Raw genomic sequence first — 14,330 nt, forward strand, 5'->3', positions numbered from 1 at the left:
TTGTTATTAAAATCTGAGCTTAACTGTGCTTAGAGGAGGTAATATAATGATTTTAATTCTTTAGTATGTGTTGAGACTTACTTTGTGGCTTGATATAGGGTCAATTATTGTACATTTTTCATATGTGTTTGGAAGACATGAATATCTTTTAATTCTTAGGTTCAGGGCTTTATATTTGTTAATTATATTTGCCTTATTAAATTAGCATTACTTTTTTTGATGTGCTTACTCTTGCAATTAATGATAGAAATATGACCAAGTTTTCTATTATGATTGAGAATTTTGCTCTTTGTGTTTTAAGTATTTTGCATCTATGCTGTTAGATGCTTAGACAGTTTACTGTATCTTGTTGATGAACCATTTCACTTTCATTATTTAATGACCATCTTTATTCTTTAATAATGCTTTTACTTAGAATCTAGTTTATTAAACATTAATATGCCTACCTTAAGTTTTTACTATTCTTGTAGTTGCAAACATTCTCTCTCATATATTAGCTAAGTCTCTCATAAATAGCATGTAATAGGACTTTTCAAAATTTGAACTGCCCTTGTTCTCAAATACTTTTTAGACACATGGTAGATCTTTTTATTTTCTTTTAAATCCCTTAATTTTTTTTATGTTTTTCATCTTTTTATTGAGTAAATTCCTTGGAATTATCTTTGAGTTCAGTAATGCTTCCTTTAGCTGCATCTAATTTGATATAGCCTCGTTCTGGGTATTAATTTTAATAAAAATTCAATTCTATGAATGTCTTCCTTTTTTAATCAAATCTGCCTTGTTTGTTTTTTTCTTCTTATTTTTTTTCCTTTTTCTTTTAAAATTTCTTATCATTTTAAATGTTTACCCCACTAAAGTCTGAGATAGATATCCTGTCACTTCAGATCTTAAGACTATGCTCTGTTCATTTTCTAACTTAATGTTCATGTTCGATATAAAAGTTTGATATAAAACTTTTGTATCTGCTGACTTATTTATGGAAAAAACTTTCTTCATGTGTTTGATATTTTTGATATGTGAGTTCTTCTTCATCGTGGTGTGCTTTTTCTATGAGACTCCAACATGGACTGGGTTGTTGAAGGTGTCCTCACAGAGCAGATTTTGCTTCTTCTAGGTACTCCAGGTATATTACTTGGTTGCCGTTCTCTGTGACCACAGTTATTGAAAACCTGCTTTGTGTCCCTGAGATATCCTGACTATTGCTGAATTGGATAACATGCCTGGGTGTTGTGGTAGCATTGTAATAATATGCCAAATGCACCATCATTTATATTCCTTTTTCTTTCTATAATTTTGGAATTTTAATGTCTTTCTCATGAGATCAAACATTTAAAAAATTTTGTTTATATATGTGTTTGTGTGTTTTCTCTTTTAAAATAGCACCTCTGTGTTTTAAAAGGAATATTTCTCTATGAATCTAGCCTGATATTTTATAGCAAACAGAAGAGCATACTCTTCCCAGAGGCCCTTTCTACTTCTATTCCTTTGGCTTGAATACCTTTTCTCCAAGAATATCTTCCTAATTAATTCCCTTATTTGTTTCAGGTCTTTACCTGAATGTGATCTTTCAATGATATCATCACCGGTTACCTTATCTAAAATTTCACCCCCAAATCCCCCATTCCAACATTTATTTCTCCCTTCTTAGCTTTATTTTACTCCCTTAGCATGGACCATTGTCTATCATTCTATATATTTTAGTTCTTTTTCTTGCTTATGGTCAGAAGTTTTCATCTATTTTGTTCATTCCTTTATCTTCACTACCTAGAAAAATGACTTGAAGAGAACATAGACTTAAAAAACCATTTTATCACCACAGGTGGGCAAAGACTATAAATTCTAATGGCTCTTTTGATGAACTTTTTGATACCAGATGGGCATTTCTTGAGGTGGAAGTATGGAGGCATGGTGGTTACTTTTGATATGCAATGCATCTAAGACCTCTTTCCTCTTTCTTTATGTAGAAACAGACCAAAGAATACACACACACACACACACACACACACACAGACAAGAAAATAATGATTTAGAGAATCATTTTACTGAGGGAGCTGACATAAGTTTGACTAAAACAGTGAAAAAAATGAAAGCACTGAAGTGTGAAAAAAGAATTTCCAATAAAGTTTTCATGATACCAAGTTTTCTTCTTCAGTGTTGGTAACCACTGTCTGATAAGCAGAGAATGCAAAGAAAGGGCCTAACTCTACATTCTGCTGCCTTGTAATTGTACCTAAAGAGCAAGTACACATTTGCCTTTTATAACTCTGCAGGTAGTACATACAGGAGGATATGCTGTTACTTTATCATAGTAAATAATAAAGTTCATGGCTATATTTACACAGGCTGAGTTTCCAGCATGTGAAATCATGGGAAGAATGTTAAACCTCTAATATGTGTTTAATGTACATTTCAGTTGATTTTTCTCCTAACTATAATAGTAGCAATTATTTTATTTATATGTGGGGAAGGCTGTGTCACCTAAGGGAAAAGGTAATAGATTTCTTGGTAATTTTTCTATCATGTTAAAATCTCTTCCATTTCTAACTGTTATTATATTCCTACTACTCTGTCTTATGTTTTTTAGTTATAGTCCCTAGCACCTACTTTTTTTCTTCCTTTAAATTCTTGTTTCTTCCATTTTTCTTTATCTAAGATGTCTGTTCCTGGGCTTTTAGTCAAATCATCTCTCTATCTTGCTGCAGACTGGCTGGCCAATGCAAAAGAACTAATTTGTAATTGAGCCTCTTTTCCTAAATGCCATAAATTATACTACCAGCTGCTTTTACATATATAATCTCATTCAATCACCATTAACAACTCTGTGTGTTAGATAAAATCTCCCCATTTTAAATAAGATGAAACTGAGTATTAGGGAGATTATGTAAGTTCCCCTAGGATACACACTTAGTAAGCTGGAATTCAAACCCCAAACTTCTAATTGGAAGTGGTTGCTGTTCTCATTATAATTCCTTTGCTTCTCCTAGATATTCCACCTTCAGCCTACCTAGAATTGCTTTTGAAGTTTTCCTGATTTGCCATTGATTGAATGGGATTTATAATAAAAGCGTTCTTACAGCACTGAGGTTTCCATGTGGTAGACAGAGTTGGAATGTAGGAAAAACAACGGTAGGGGTAGCTGTTACCTACCTAATTTTACAGTCTCTTTCGATTGAAAGCTGCTGCTCCAAACCTCATATTTATGCATCTGACTAATAGTTATTGAGTGTTTATTGTGTGTCAGGCACTAAACTAGACCCTAGATATAGAGTGCCAAACAAAATAATGTGGCCTCTATGGAGTGTACGACCTAGTGGGGTGAAAGAGAATAAACACATAAACCAATAACCACACGAATAATTCAAACTGTCATAAATGCTACAAAAGAATAAAATAATGGTGAGATCTGTCATCAGTTGGAGGTGGCCCCTCAGAGAGAGTAGAAGAACCACACAATTGGTCGGGGACTGCAGATCTCTTTCAGGGAACTCTGACTCAGCTTCTATCATACCATACCAGCTGTCTGTTAACAAGAGACATTTGGAGCACTCACCTCTGCCCACCCTGGGGCCAGACCAAGCAGGCTTTCTAATCTGTTGTGAACATTTGAGACTAGGACTCTCATCATTTGGTTTTGTACTGATTAAGAGGAAAAGTAGGATGGAAAGTAAAAGAAAAGAGGTTCAGAAGGTCAGTCCTTCAAATGTTGAAAAATAATTTAAGAATGTAATTCCTAATTTTTTTATACAGCATGAATTTCCTTAATCTTCAGGAATAGATGGTAACACAATTCATTCAACATTTCTTTAACTAGTATTTAAGCCATACCTACTATTTTTTAGGTATTGTGCTAAGGACTAGAGATGTAATAGTGAATAAGACAAAAACCCCTGTTAACATGCCTATAGTCTTATGTAAAAGACAATTACAATGCAATGTTACGATTATTATGACAAGATTAAGGACAGGTCATCAGATGCTGGAGGAGGAAAATATCTAAACTGATACCCCGGGGATGTGTACATGCAGGTCAGTAGAATTTTCACATTGCCTGAGAATAATCCTTTCCATTATCATAACTTCAACTTATATACAAGGATATAATTCTTAATGTTTATCTAAATTCTAGTTTGGTTCATTTTCTTGACTATCTCTTAAATTTTGATATAAGAATTAAAGTTTTAAAATATCATCTATTTAATAAAACTATTTTCTCTTTAATGTACTGTGAAGTGTGGATTACAGAATAAATAGTTATTTACAGTACATTATAGATCAGATTTCTTTGTGAGAGTTCAAATTCATCATGTTTATAATGTTATTTAATGTTATTTAATATCAAAGTTTCTAAACTTTGATATTAAATTGTTTCATAGCCATTAATACTAGAAAATTCAAACCTAGCATTTTTAAAATAAGCTTAGTTTTTCATACATTTAGTGGCTTTATTATAGCCAGTCTGACCTAAGGTGTAGACAGACCAACTGTGCTCTTGGCCTAACAGGTATTTATCGTATGATTTCCTTTTCCTTCCTTATTGCCCTTTATCTATTTCCAGTTCACAGGGTTGATACATAGATAACTGTTCCTTCTCATACTTTCTCTTTCTGATAGGAAGAGAGATTTGTTTAAGTGTGAAGGGCTAAATCTAGCTTAGTAATTTATAAAAATAAGCATAATTAACTAGTTTTTCAAGTCTACTTTTAAAATTATAATTCCTCTTACCCTTCATAGGCTTTCTGTTCAGATAAAACGACAGAAATTAGGACACCTCAATTTAAAAAATGAAATTGGCTTTATTGATGATTAAATTCAACATTTTATGATAACAATATAATAATGATAGAGCACTCAGCTTGGCTCAGTAGTGGGTCCAGAAGTAAACACATATGAAATAAAATAAAAATATTTTGGTTTACAAAGTGTCTTTTCTCAAAATAGGTTAAACTTAAAATGTAAAGCACTTAAAATGTTCCTAAGGATGCTCACTTGGTCACTGGGGAAGTAGTTTGTGGTTTAAATTTAGGTACAGAGCTCTTTTATGGAGCCACTGGCCCCTGCAGACCCTGCTGAGGCCCTTTTCAGTGCCTTAAATGAATTGGCTATTCGATTTATTAATGGCCCACGAGTACCCCCCTCTGCCATTTCTAGCCAAGCCTAACCAGTATGGAGGGAAGATAAACTTTCCTGCACTTCACAGCACAGAATTGGACTTACTCAGTTCCCATTGGGGAATACAGCTGTGCCAACCTGGAAGTAAAAAGAACTTAACACAAATCCTCTATAGTATATCTCCATCTGGAATGGTGCTGATAGCAACTTCACCCTCATGTGACCCAAACTATTCTAGGGATTATATCTGCATGGGATTCCGAAGACACCATTTAACAATTCTGGATCTGTGCTGTCCTCCAAATCAAAACAGAAATAAGAACTGTCAGAACAACATCATTATTCCTTCACTTGTATATTCCAAACCAGGAGAGAAAAACTGATTATAATATTTTTTACTTCTATTTGCGAATCTTGTATTATTTGTAAGCTCAGGTCATTTGCAGGATCTCTTTAGAAAACATAAAATGTGATTCTGCCACTTGTGACTGACTGTTAAGGAGCCCACAACACCTTGGCCTCATTCCCGTTGAATAATTACATTTATTTCTTCCTTATTTTCTTGTCCCTGATTGTTTCAGTAAAGTATGGGAAATAAGCCTTCACTTTTCACTCAGAAAAATGGGCGGTATTGCTGCACATAATACTGAGATTCTACTGTCTTCCTCTTCAGTAATTAGAATGGTGCTTCAGAAAGCTGGTTAGGGTTGCTTATTGTGGCTCTTATTATTGTTACAGTGTTTCCTGACTCAGAGGTACTCTGTGAACATCCAGCACCTGACTGGCTCTTGGATGAGCTGTGGAATATAGAGTGATATCTTGAGTAAGCCATCTTTCTATCTCCTTACTCCTGCTTAGGTTAGCACTTTAGCTTAAAGGGACAGATATCCTCTCCTTTTCTCAAACAACTAGAGCAGTACTAATAGTGCTTCAACAATGCTTACTTTATAGCAGGCACTAGGCTAGTTCCTTTACATGCCTGTTAACAATCCTATAGGATAGGTAACATGATCTTCATTTTACTGACGGAAAATGTCACTTGCTCAGGACCACACGATTGAAGAGAGTGTGCTGGAATTCGATTCCACGTTTGTCTGATTGCAAAAACTAATCACTTAACCACTGTGCTCCCTCACACAACTGCTGCTGTGCTGAACTCTGTGAGCTCCAGATCAGTAGATCACTGATCACATGAGTAGCTTCTCTTCATTATTGTGACCACTTCGCGCAAGCTGACCCCACTGACCAAACCTTAAAACCATTGCGTGTTGCTTCAGAGGGGCAAGTGCTGGTTACATTACGGTTACGGGCCAAAAGGAAGCTGAACTGCTGTTAAGTGAAGCTCTATGCTGCATCACTTTATCTGCACGACAAGAATGGTCTCACCCACCCCCATCACCACCTTTGGCTGTTAGAGATCCCTCAGCTTTCGTCTGTCCACTCCTATCTCCTTTCCTTTCCCTGGTAGTTTCACAACAGTGTTTTTGGCAAGGTTAGCAAGTAACCACTTACTTACTTTGGTTGCCAATAAATTAACTATAACCTGTTAATAATTGTGCATATGTTTTGTGTGGCCTTAGATAATCTAAGACAGGCTTAGACATCTGGCATCTGAGGTTGGGTTAATATGTCTTCATACCTGATCTCCTTTATATAATTCTCTATTAACAAAAAGTAGATCGTATAAGAAACAAAATTAATACTTAAAGGAATTTATTAGGGCATTTTGTAAGGTATATACACTTATGTACTCATGACTCTTTCTTGAATGTTTCCTAAATATCAGTTTTTGTGCAATAATATGAAAGAATAAGACTGATACATGTTTTCTTGCTTTAAAATGTACCATATCTGTCACAAACACCTTAAACTGTATTATGTTTATATCTCTGTGTGAGCTGCATGTACATATTTCTTACTTTGGTTTTTTGTTTTTAAGACTTTATTTTTTAAGAACAGTTTTGGGTTTCCAGCAAAATTAATAGGAAGGTATATGAGCATATTTTTTAGCACGTTTAAGTAGTTAGCTCTATGAGGGTAAGGTATATTCTGTTTTATCTTTTAGCATATCATAATGCCAAATACAACACTTTGCATGTACTAGATGCTCACTAAATATTGTTGACTTAGTGAATAAATTAGTCTGTAATAGGTTGAACAGATTTGCATTCCTAAATTGTTCTTGCCATCATTTCACTCTGCATAATTAAAGAAGTTTAACTAAGATGATTAAAAATGTGTTATTGAATTACTGGTGTAGATTCTAAAGCAGTGGGCTGAAAGAGACCCTGGCTGTACCCCTCTGAGGAAGCAATGAAGATGAGTTTCTCACTGTAGGTATACTTAGTGGATTTTATGTGTGACTGAATTAATTTATTTCACTTAGGAAGGTTAGATTTATGATTTCCATATGGCACTCTATAACTTTTTTCTTTTATTCCTATCCTGCCAGCTAATATTTTTTTCCTTGTTATAAAAGTAATGTTTACTGGGGAGACTATATGCAAAAGTAAAAAGCAAAAATTAAAATTATCTACAATCCAATTATCTAAGATATAATCATTTTTAATATTTTTGTATGTTCTTTCTGTTTTTTCCTCATCTACACAATTTCATTATGTCCACGCAATTGGCACCCTACATGTTTATATAACATTATAGTACCACAAGTTACCTTATGGATTGTTGCAAAATACTCCTTTACATGGATGTGCTATGCTTTATTTAATTACTTTTTCAGTGTTGGATATTTAGTGTGCTTTTAGTGTTTTTCTTGCTATCATAAACATTTTTTTTTTGTAGATTTATGGATTTCAGTCATATGAGATAGATTCCTAGAACTAAAATTGCTGAGTAAAAATTTTGAACTTTAAATTCTTGATACACATTGCCCAATAGTTTCCCAGAAAGTTCTTAGCAATTCACAGTCCCATCAGAAGTGTATGTAGATGGTGTTTCACTGAATCACCATCAAAATTGATTATTTTCTCTACACACTTTGAAGCATGTGTGTAGACCTACTGGCTTTAATATGTTACCTTCATTAACTATGCTTAGGAGTATATAAATGAAACACTTCAGTTTGCTTTCAGAAAGAATTGTGGAATATTTTGAAGGGTCCAAGTAGTCCAGAGGCCACATGCTGCAATGCCCTTTCCACCTACATACAAATATGTTTCAGGTCTAATTGTAAACTCTGCGTGCTTTGAGCTGGATTTACTTTGTCTTCTGTATTGATACCTACTTCACTGGCAGTTTTCTGGGTGCGCTTGGTTGAGGCATTATATCTGGTGTGACTTCAGCATTCCCTCTTGTATCAAAACAATCTCATTTCTATTTGCTCTTGTAACCTGAAGCTAATGAACATTCAAAGTTTACTTTTATGTATGTATGTATGTATGTATATATGTATATATGTATGTATGCATGCATGCATGTTTGTGGATTGCTCTACACAAGCACCTTTGTTCCTCACCAGTGTTCTATCCAAACTGAGTGCAGATGAATCTGAGTGGTTTCATTTTAGACAGTAGCAGTCATATTTGTTCTAGGAAGGCAATTGTGTTGGAAGTATACAAAAAAAAATCATTTTTAAGTGTTTGCTTTGTCCTCTAGTGAAAGCATTTTCATTTTAGGGGCCTTGTGAGTCATCGTCCCTTGCCTGGTACTTGTTTTTGATAACACTGCCAAGGGACTCTCTGTGTGTGTTTATTCACACATATGAATTTGGTGTGGTCTGAAATATCCGCTAGGGAAAATATAGATATAAAATTATTCACCTCTTTAAGGATTGCAGTCTTTTCTACTTCTCTGCAGAAACTGCCTCAGCGTAAATACTGGCTCCACTTACAAAATTAATTTTTACTTATATGATATCTTTGTTTTGCATTTCAGAGTGCCTGATAAATTGCACGTCTGTCTGTGCCCCCTAGCTGCACAGGTATGTATATGAATTACCTATAGTTATGTAAATCTGTGTATTAACTGACGAGTTACTAGTTTTGTGTACTAAAATTGCTTACAGATTTCATAATGTGAAAATGTTAATTTTTGAGTACTTATAAATATTGACAGCTTCAAAGGAGAGTGCATTTTATACATACCTTGCATTTCACTCTATTGTAAGAATCAAATAAACATTTCTAAGATTTGATGAGGCAGAATAATTTTAATTACAAAGCATTCATCTGGTGAAGAGATTAGAGAGTGTTTTATGGAACTGTATTATTAAAGCGACTGCTGATATGGGGTCAGAGACTATTGCAAAACCACTGTTTTTTACATTATTGTTTTATTTTCAAACTTTTTTTTGCCGCTTTGGAGTTTATTTTCTATGGTGGTTGTTTTAGGTAAGGAATGGTTGCAGATGTACTGTCTGCTGCACTGTCTCAAGCACTAGAGGAATGGGAAAAAAATGTTTGCACCTGTTTAAAATCTCAACTGTGCGGTGTTGTGGTTCCTGGGCAACAGGCAGGAATTCTCAAAAGCTTGGTTGCACCTGCTCAATTGTTTCTTGCAGCTGTGTCATATGAGTGAGTGCACAGAGAAGCTTGTTAGCAGTTTGCTCTAGCTGTTACGAATTTTGTGTATTCTGAGTTTGAAAGATTTTTATTTGATGCAGACGTTAAACTATTACATTGGTTTATTATAAAACTCACTATTTTCTCCAAATCCTTTGTCCTGAGTCTCAACTTTTTTTTTTTTTTAATAGCTCTTGACTGCCCTAGATGATGTGCATGTTAACTTCTCTAAAGGATACCTGGGGAAAATAGATCTCTCTAGATTACTGGGTGGATAATAATTTTTGTCCTGGTGCAGACATTTTGTGTTTGGCTTAGTTTCACCATGTTGGCAACCCCACAATGTGAGACTGGATGTAGTTATTGATCCATTTAGCTGAACAGATTTGAAAGCATTTGGCTATTAGTGGACACATGGGGCATATTCAGAAAATTTAAGTGTATATTGTAAGATGATTTCTTGATTTGTGCATGTGTCTGTTGCAGTTGGGGGGAAGTGAGAGAGGAAAAAAAGTAAAACTTACTTAATGGTTGTCCTAGAAAAGGGTCTAAAATCCGGATGTAGATTTTAAGGCTGGAATATTAACCTTTACTTTTGACAAATCCTTGTCACCTGGTATTTTTTCCTAGGAGTTGATGTTTTAAATGTTAATAGCTCTACCTATTTTCTGATAAATATCTACATTTTTAGCATAGACAAGCTTTTAGAGAATATAGCTTATAGTAATTAGGTCAAGTTCTTTAAGTGCAATATAAAAAGTGGCAACTTAATATAAAAAGTATTTAAGTAAATAATGTATTTGGTAGTCTCAAATTCCTGATATTGAAAACTTATTCAAATAACTTGCATTACTTTCCTTAACAATGCTATATTAATAAAAGGCTAAGAAGTTGCCATTAGTATTTGGTAACAAAAATCTTAGAGCTGGTGTATCTTTTCTTTTTATTGTTCCATTTAATCTGCTTTTTTTTTTTTTAAATCACTGTAGTATGAATTTAACCTCTGTGAGAGTAGGAAACACAGGTACCTGATAAGTAGAGGACTATCCACAGCCTTTTAGTACAATGCTTTATACAGAGTAGGTGGTGAGTAAATGTTGAGTGAATGCATGTTGAATGAATAAAACATGTCTGGAGTTGTATTAGAAATAGAGAAATAGAAAGTCTTAGAAGTTTGTTACTTGTTATATATTCTGGATGGGTCTTCGGACTTCCTTTAGTTCTCATACTGCTGATTAGACAGAGATGAGACTACTGATAAATTCTGTCCTTAAAATGAGAAATGAATATGTAAGAATTGATCCTCATTATAATCAAGAATTTACATAACACTATTTGCAATATGCTTTATATTTATTTTTGCTGACTATGAGAAAAGTCTTTATACCTATTTTTCACACAATGCTGAGATAGTCAATGACTAAGTTAGTTCTCACTTTAGAAATACTTTGCAGCATAGGAATAAACAAATCTTCTTTGTTACTATGATCAGTGCCCTTGGTTTTCCGAGCAATCACTCTCTCCATCTCTCCCTCTCCATCTTTCTGTCAATCGCCTGCCTCCCTCCACCGTCTTTCCCAATCTCTACTTCACTGAAAACACAAAAATGAAATTTATGTTAACTTTCTTTGTATAAGATCAGATTATATTAAAAATCTGTAACTGTTTTTGCTAAACATAAGTAATGGGCCCTGTGTTTACTGTATACATGTTTATAATTATGGTTTCTGCTATTCACTAAATTCTAACTGTAAATAAGTAGAGATGAAGCCAAGTAGAGGTAAAGTCAAAATAGGATAGTTAAGACATGCTTTGGATAGGCCTGTCTAGAGATACATTTTGTGCCACATGTGGCAGTCATATGACAATGGCAGAGGCTGCAGAATGTGCCAGTGTCTAGTGCATCAAAACATTTTTTTTAGGGTTCTCAAATTTTGATACCACTTGTTAATGTTATTGTTGGGTACCTTTAGGCCTGGAAGTACCTTTCTTCTGAGAACAGTTTTTCTTGCACCTTAGTTTATACCAGTGGGTGAGAGGCCAGTATCAAGGGCATTCTTTTTTTCCCAGAACATTAGTGAGGTAGAATAAACTATATTCCTCTGTTAGTCTCAACTTTAGAAATTAAGAGACGAGGCAAGAATATCAGTTATCTAGAATACCAAACCAGATAACAGTAGCTGCTTCACTGACTTGTACTAGAAAGTATAGTGTAAAATCCCCAGGAAGGAGAAATTGCCAAGCCCTAGGATGCCTGGGCATAACTGTGGATTTTTCTGTGATTTCAGGGTTAAAGAAATAAAGGAAGAAAATTAACATTTATTAAGAACATAGCATGTCTAAATATACTTTCTTTTTCCCCTTTCTTCCCCTCCACCCTCCCCTCCTCACTTTCTTTCTTCTTTTAATTCTACACAGTAAATGGAGGCTCACTATTTGCCAGACAACAGTGCTAAGCTAAATGAATAAAGCAAAGTTTTTGTCTTCAGAGAATGCACAGACTAGTACAGGAAACAAAGATATGTCAATAGAGCTCTTTTTGGTTTCACCACTTACTATGACTATAGACCCAATCAACTTATGTAATCTTTCTGTTCCTTTGTTACTTCTTTGGAAAATTGGAAAAATAATAATGTCTACCTCATCTATTGAGGTTAATATCAGACAATACATACAAAATTCTTAGTTTGGTGGTTTGCACATGGCAAGTACTCAATAAATCTTAGCTATACTACTATTATTTCTATCAGTACCATCACGACTATAACTTAGATACTGAAGAAAGACCATCTGATTGCCTGAGATCAGAGATCCTGGCCTGGACATTGTCACATAGATTGTCTTAGAGGTTTTAGCCTATGTTACCTCTGCTTCTTATACTTTAGAAGAGATTCTAAACATCATGTAGTGTTAGAACTTGAAGGGACCTTAATGTCATCTATCTAACATCATTTTTGTATCCATGGTGAGGAAAGAAGCTCAGAAAAGTTCATGTACTTGTCAGTGTTATGCAGTCTAGTAGGTGAGAGATACAGAAGTCGAACCTGGAGCTCTTGATTCTTGGTCTAGTGTAAGATACCTCATGTGGAATACCTTCCTACTGGAGATTTGAGAGTTGATTGCTTATCTCCAAGAAGTAAATGGACTATGTCAAGTTGCTGGAATACGAATCATAAAAAAGCTATCACTATACTGAATCTAAAAGACCTTCAGGTATTCTTATGCTGGGGTTAATTTTATCCAAGTTGATTGAAGTTTGTGTTTGTAAATAACTGATTTCTTCTTAAGGAGAATAAACCGAGTCAGATTTAGCAAGACATCTACTGTCTATGTGACTTCAGATGCTTTAAAGGGGTCTGTGAATTGCAGATACCTTTTAGGATATCTGGATTCTAACTCTCTTGCCTGAGTTTGAATTTAGGAGCTTTGGAGTCCAGATGGCCTGCATTGAAATCCCAGTTCTACACTGCAGTAGCTATGTGACCTGACCAAGGTTGCCTAACCTTACTAAACCTCATTTTTGTCTAAAATGTGGTGATAAGAGCATCTGTCTTTTAAATGATAGATGTGAGGATTAAAGTAGATTAGGTATACAAAATCCTTTATTCGGTGCACTACATTCATTAGTATTCCCTACATATTAATTTTCTACTTTCCCCTCTTGTTTTTTTTTTAAGATTTTATTTATTTATTTATTTGTTTATTTGAGAGAGCGAGAGAGAGAAAGGCATGCAGGCATAAGTGGGGGGAGGGGTAAAGGGTGAGAATCCCAAGATTTCCCCTTGACCACGGAGTCTGACATGGAGCTCGAGCTTATGACCCATGAGATCATGACCTGAGCTGAAACGAAGACTAGGTCTCTTAATGACTGAGTCACCCAGGCACCCCTAGACTCACTATTTCTAAATACACATGCTACATATCTGGGGCTGGGGCTATTTAAAGAAAAACAAGATGAGGATAATCACATCCACTTTAATGTCTGTGATTATGGAAATGTACCTTTCAATGGAAGGGCTTTGATGCAACTCCCAGACAACTATCACCCCTCTTTTGAAAGTCAGATACCCTGAAAACCAACCTCTTGCAAACAATGAAGAACCCATCCTCCCCAATTAAACCATGTACTCTTCCATGCGTCCTAGGGAATTAGGTGGTTCTTTTGGGAAGGTTGTCACAATCTAAGCAGCCTCAGATTTAGGGAGCATAGTTGGCAATGAGTAAATGGCTGTATAAGTCTTTCTTTTTTTCTTGATTCCAGAAGGGAATTAGTGTGGGAAACTGTCCTGATACTCTCCTGTGCAAACTCCCTCAACAGTGGAAAAGTGGATTATGAATTTGTGTGTATGATTTTACCTTAATTATCTTTAATAAAAACTAGATGATCTTAATTATAGTAAACCAGTTTTTTCCTGCCATCCTGTTTATGTTGTAGCAGTATCTGCCTAAACAGCAATCAGGAAAGAAGGAAAAAACTCCAGATAATATACGGAATAGACTATTACTCAGCAAAGTTCATAAAGTTGTCTTGCCTAACGTCAGATGTACATCTTTGACCGTGATGAGTCAAGGTAAACATTGATGATTAATGAGATTTTTTTTTTTAGTTGGGTATTAGTTTGCTAGGCTGCATCACAAACTGGGCAGCTTAAACAAGAGAAATTTGGTTCTCATAGTCCAGAAGTTCAATATCAGTGTTTT

The 14,330-nt window shown here is 34.9% G+C and overlaps 1 protein-coding gene across 36 annotated transcripts in view; it reads left to right on the plus strand.

The window, feature by feature from the left end:
- Positions 1-14,330, plus strand: part of ZBTB20 (zinc finger and BTB domain containing 20) — a 780,933-nt gene that overhangs the window by 198,577 nt on the left and 568,026 nt on the right. For 26 of the 36 annotated variants that reach the window (XR_008957295.1, XM_048215038.2, XM_048215022.2 and 23 more), the window contains one exon: positions 9,004-9,049. The gene's annotated coding sequence lies outside the window, so the exon portion shown is untranslated. Of the gene's footprint in view, positions 1-5,847; positions 5,933-9,003; positions 9,050-14,330 lie in introns of all 36 variants that reach the window. The other 10 variants (XM_048215024.2, XM_048215031.2, XM_057306654.1 and 7 more) reach the window with 1 other exon arrangement.

The sequence above is a fragment of the Ursus arctos genome, unplaced genomic scaffold (genome assembly GCF_023065955.2).
Source record: "Ursus arctos isolate Adak ecotype North America unplaced genomic scaffold, UrsArc2.0 scaffold_4, whole genome shotgun sequence".
In the NCBI taxonomy this organism is placed as follows: domain Eukaryota; kingdom Metazoa; phylum Chordata; class Mammalia; order Carnivora; family Ursidae; genus Ursus; species Ursus arctos.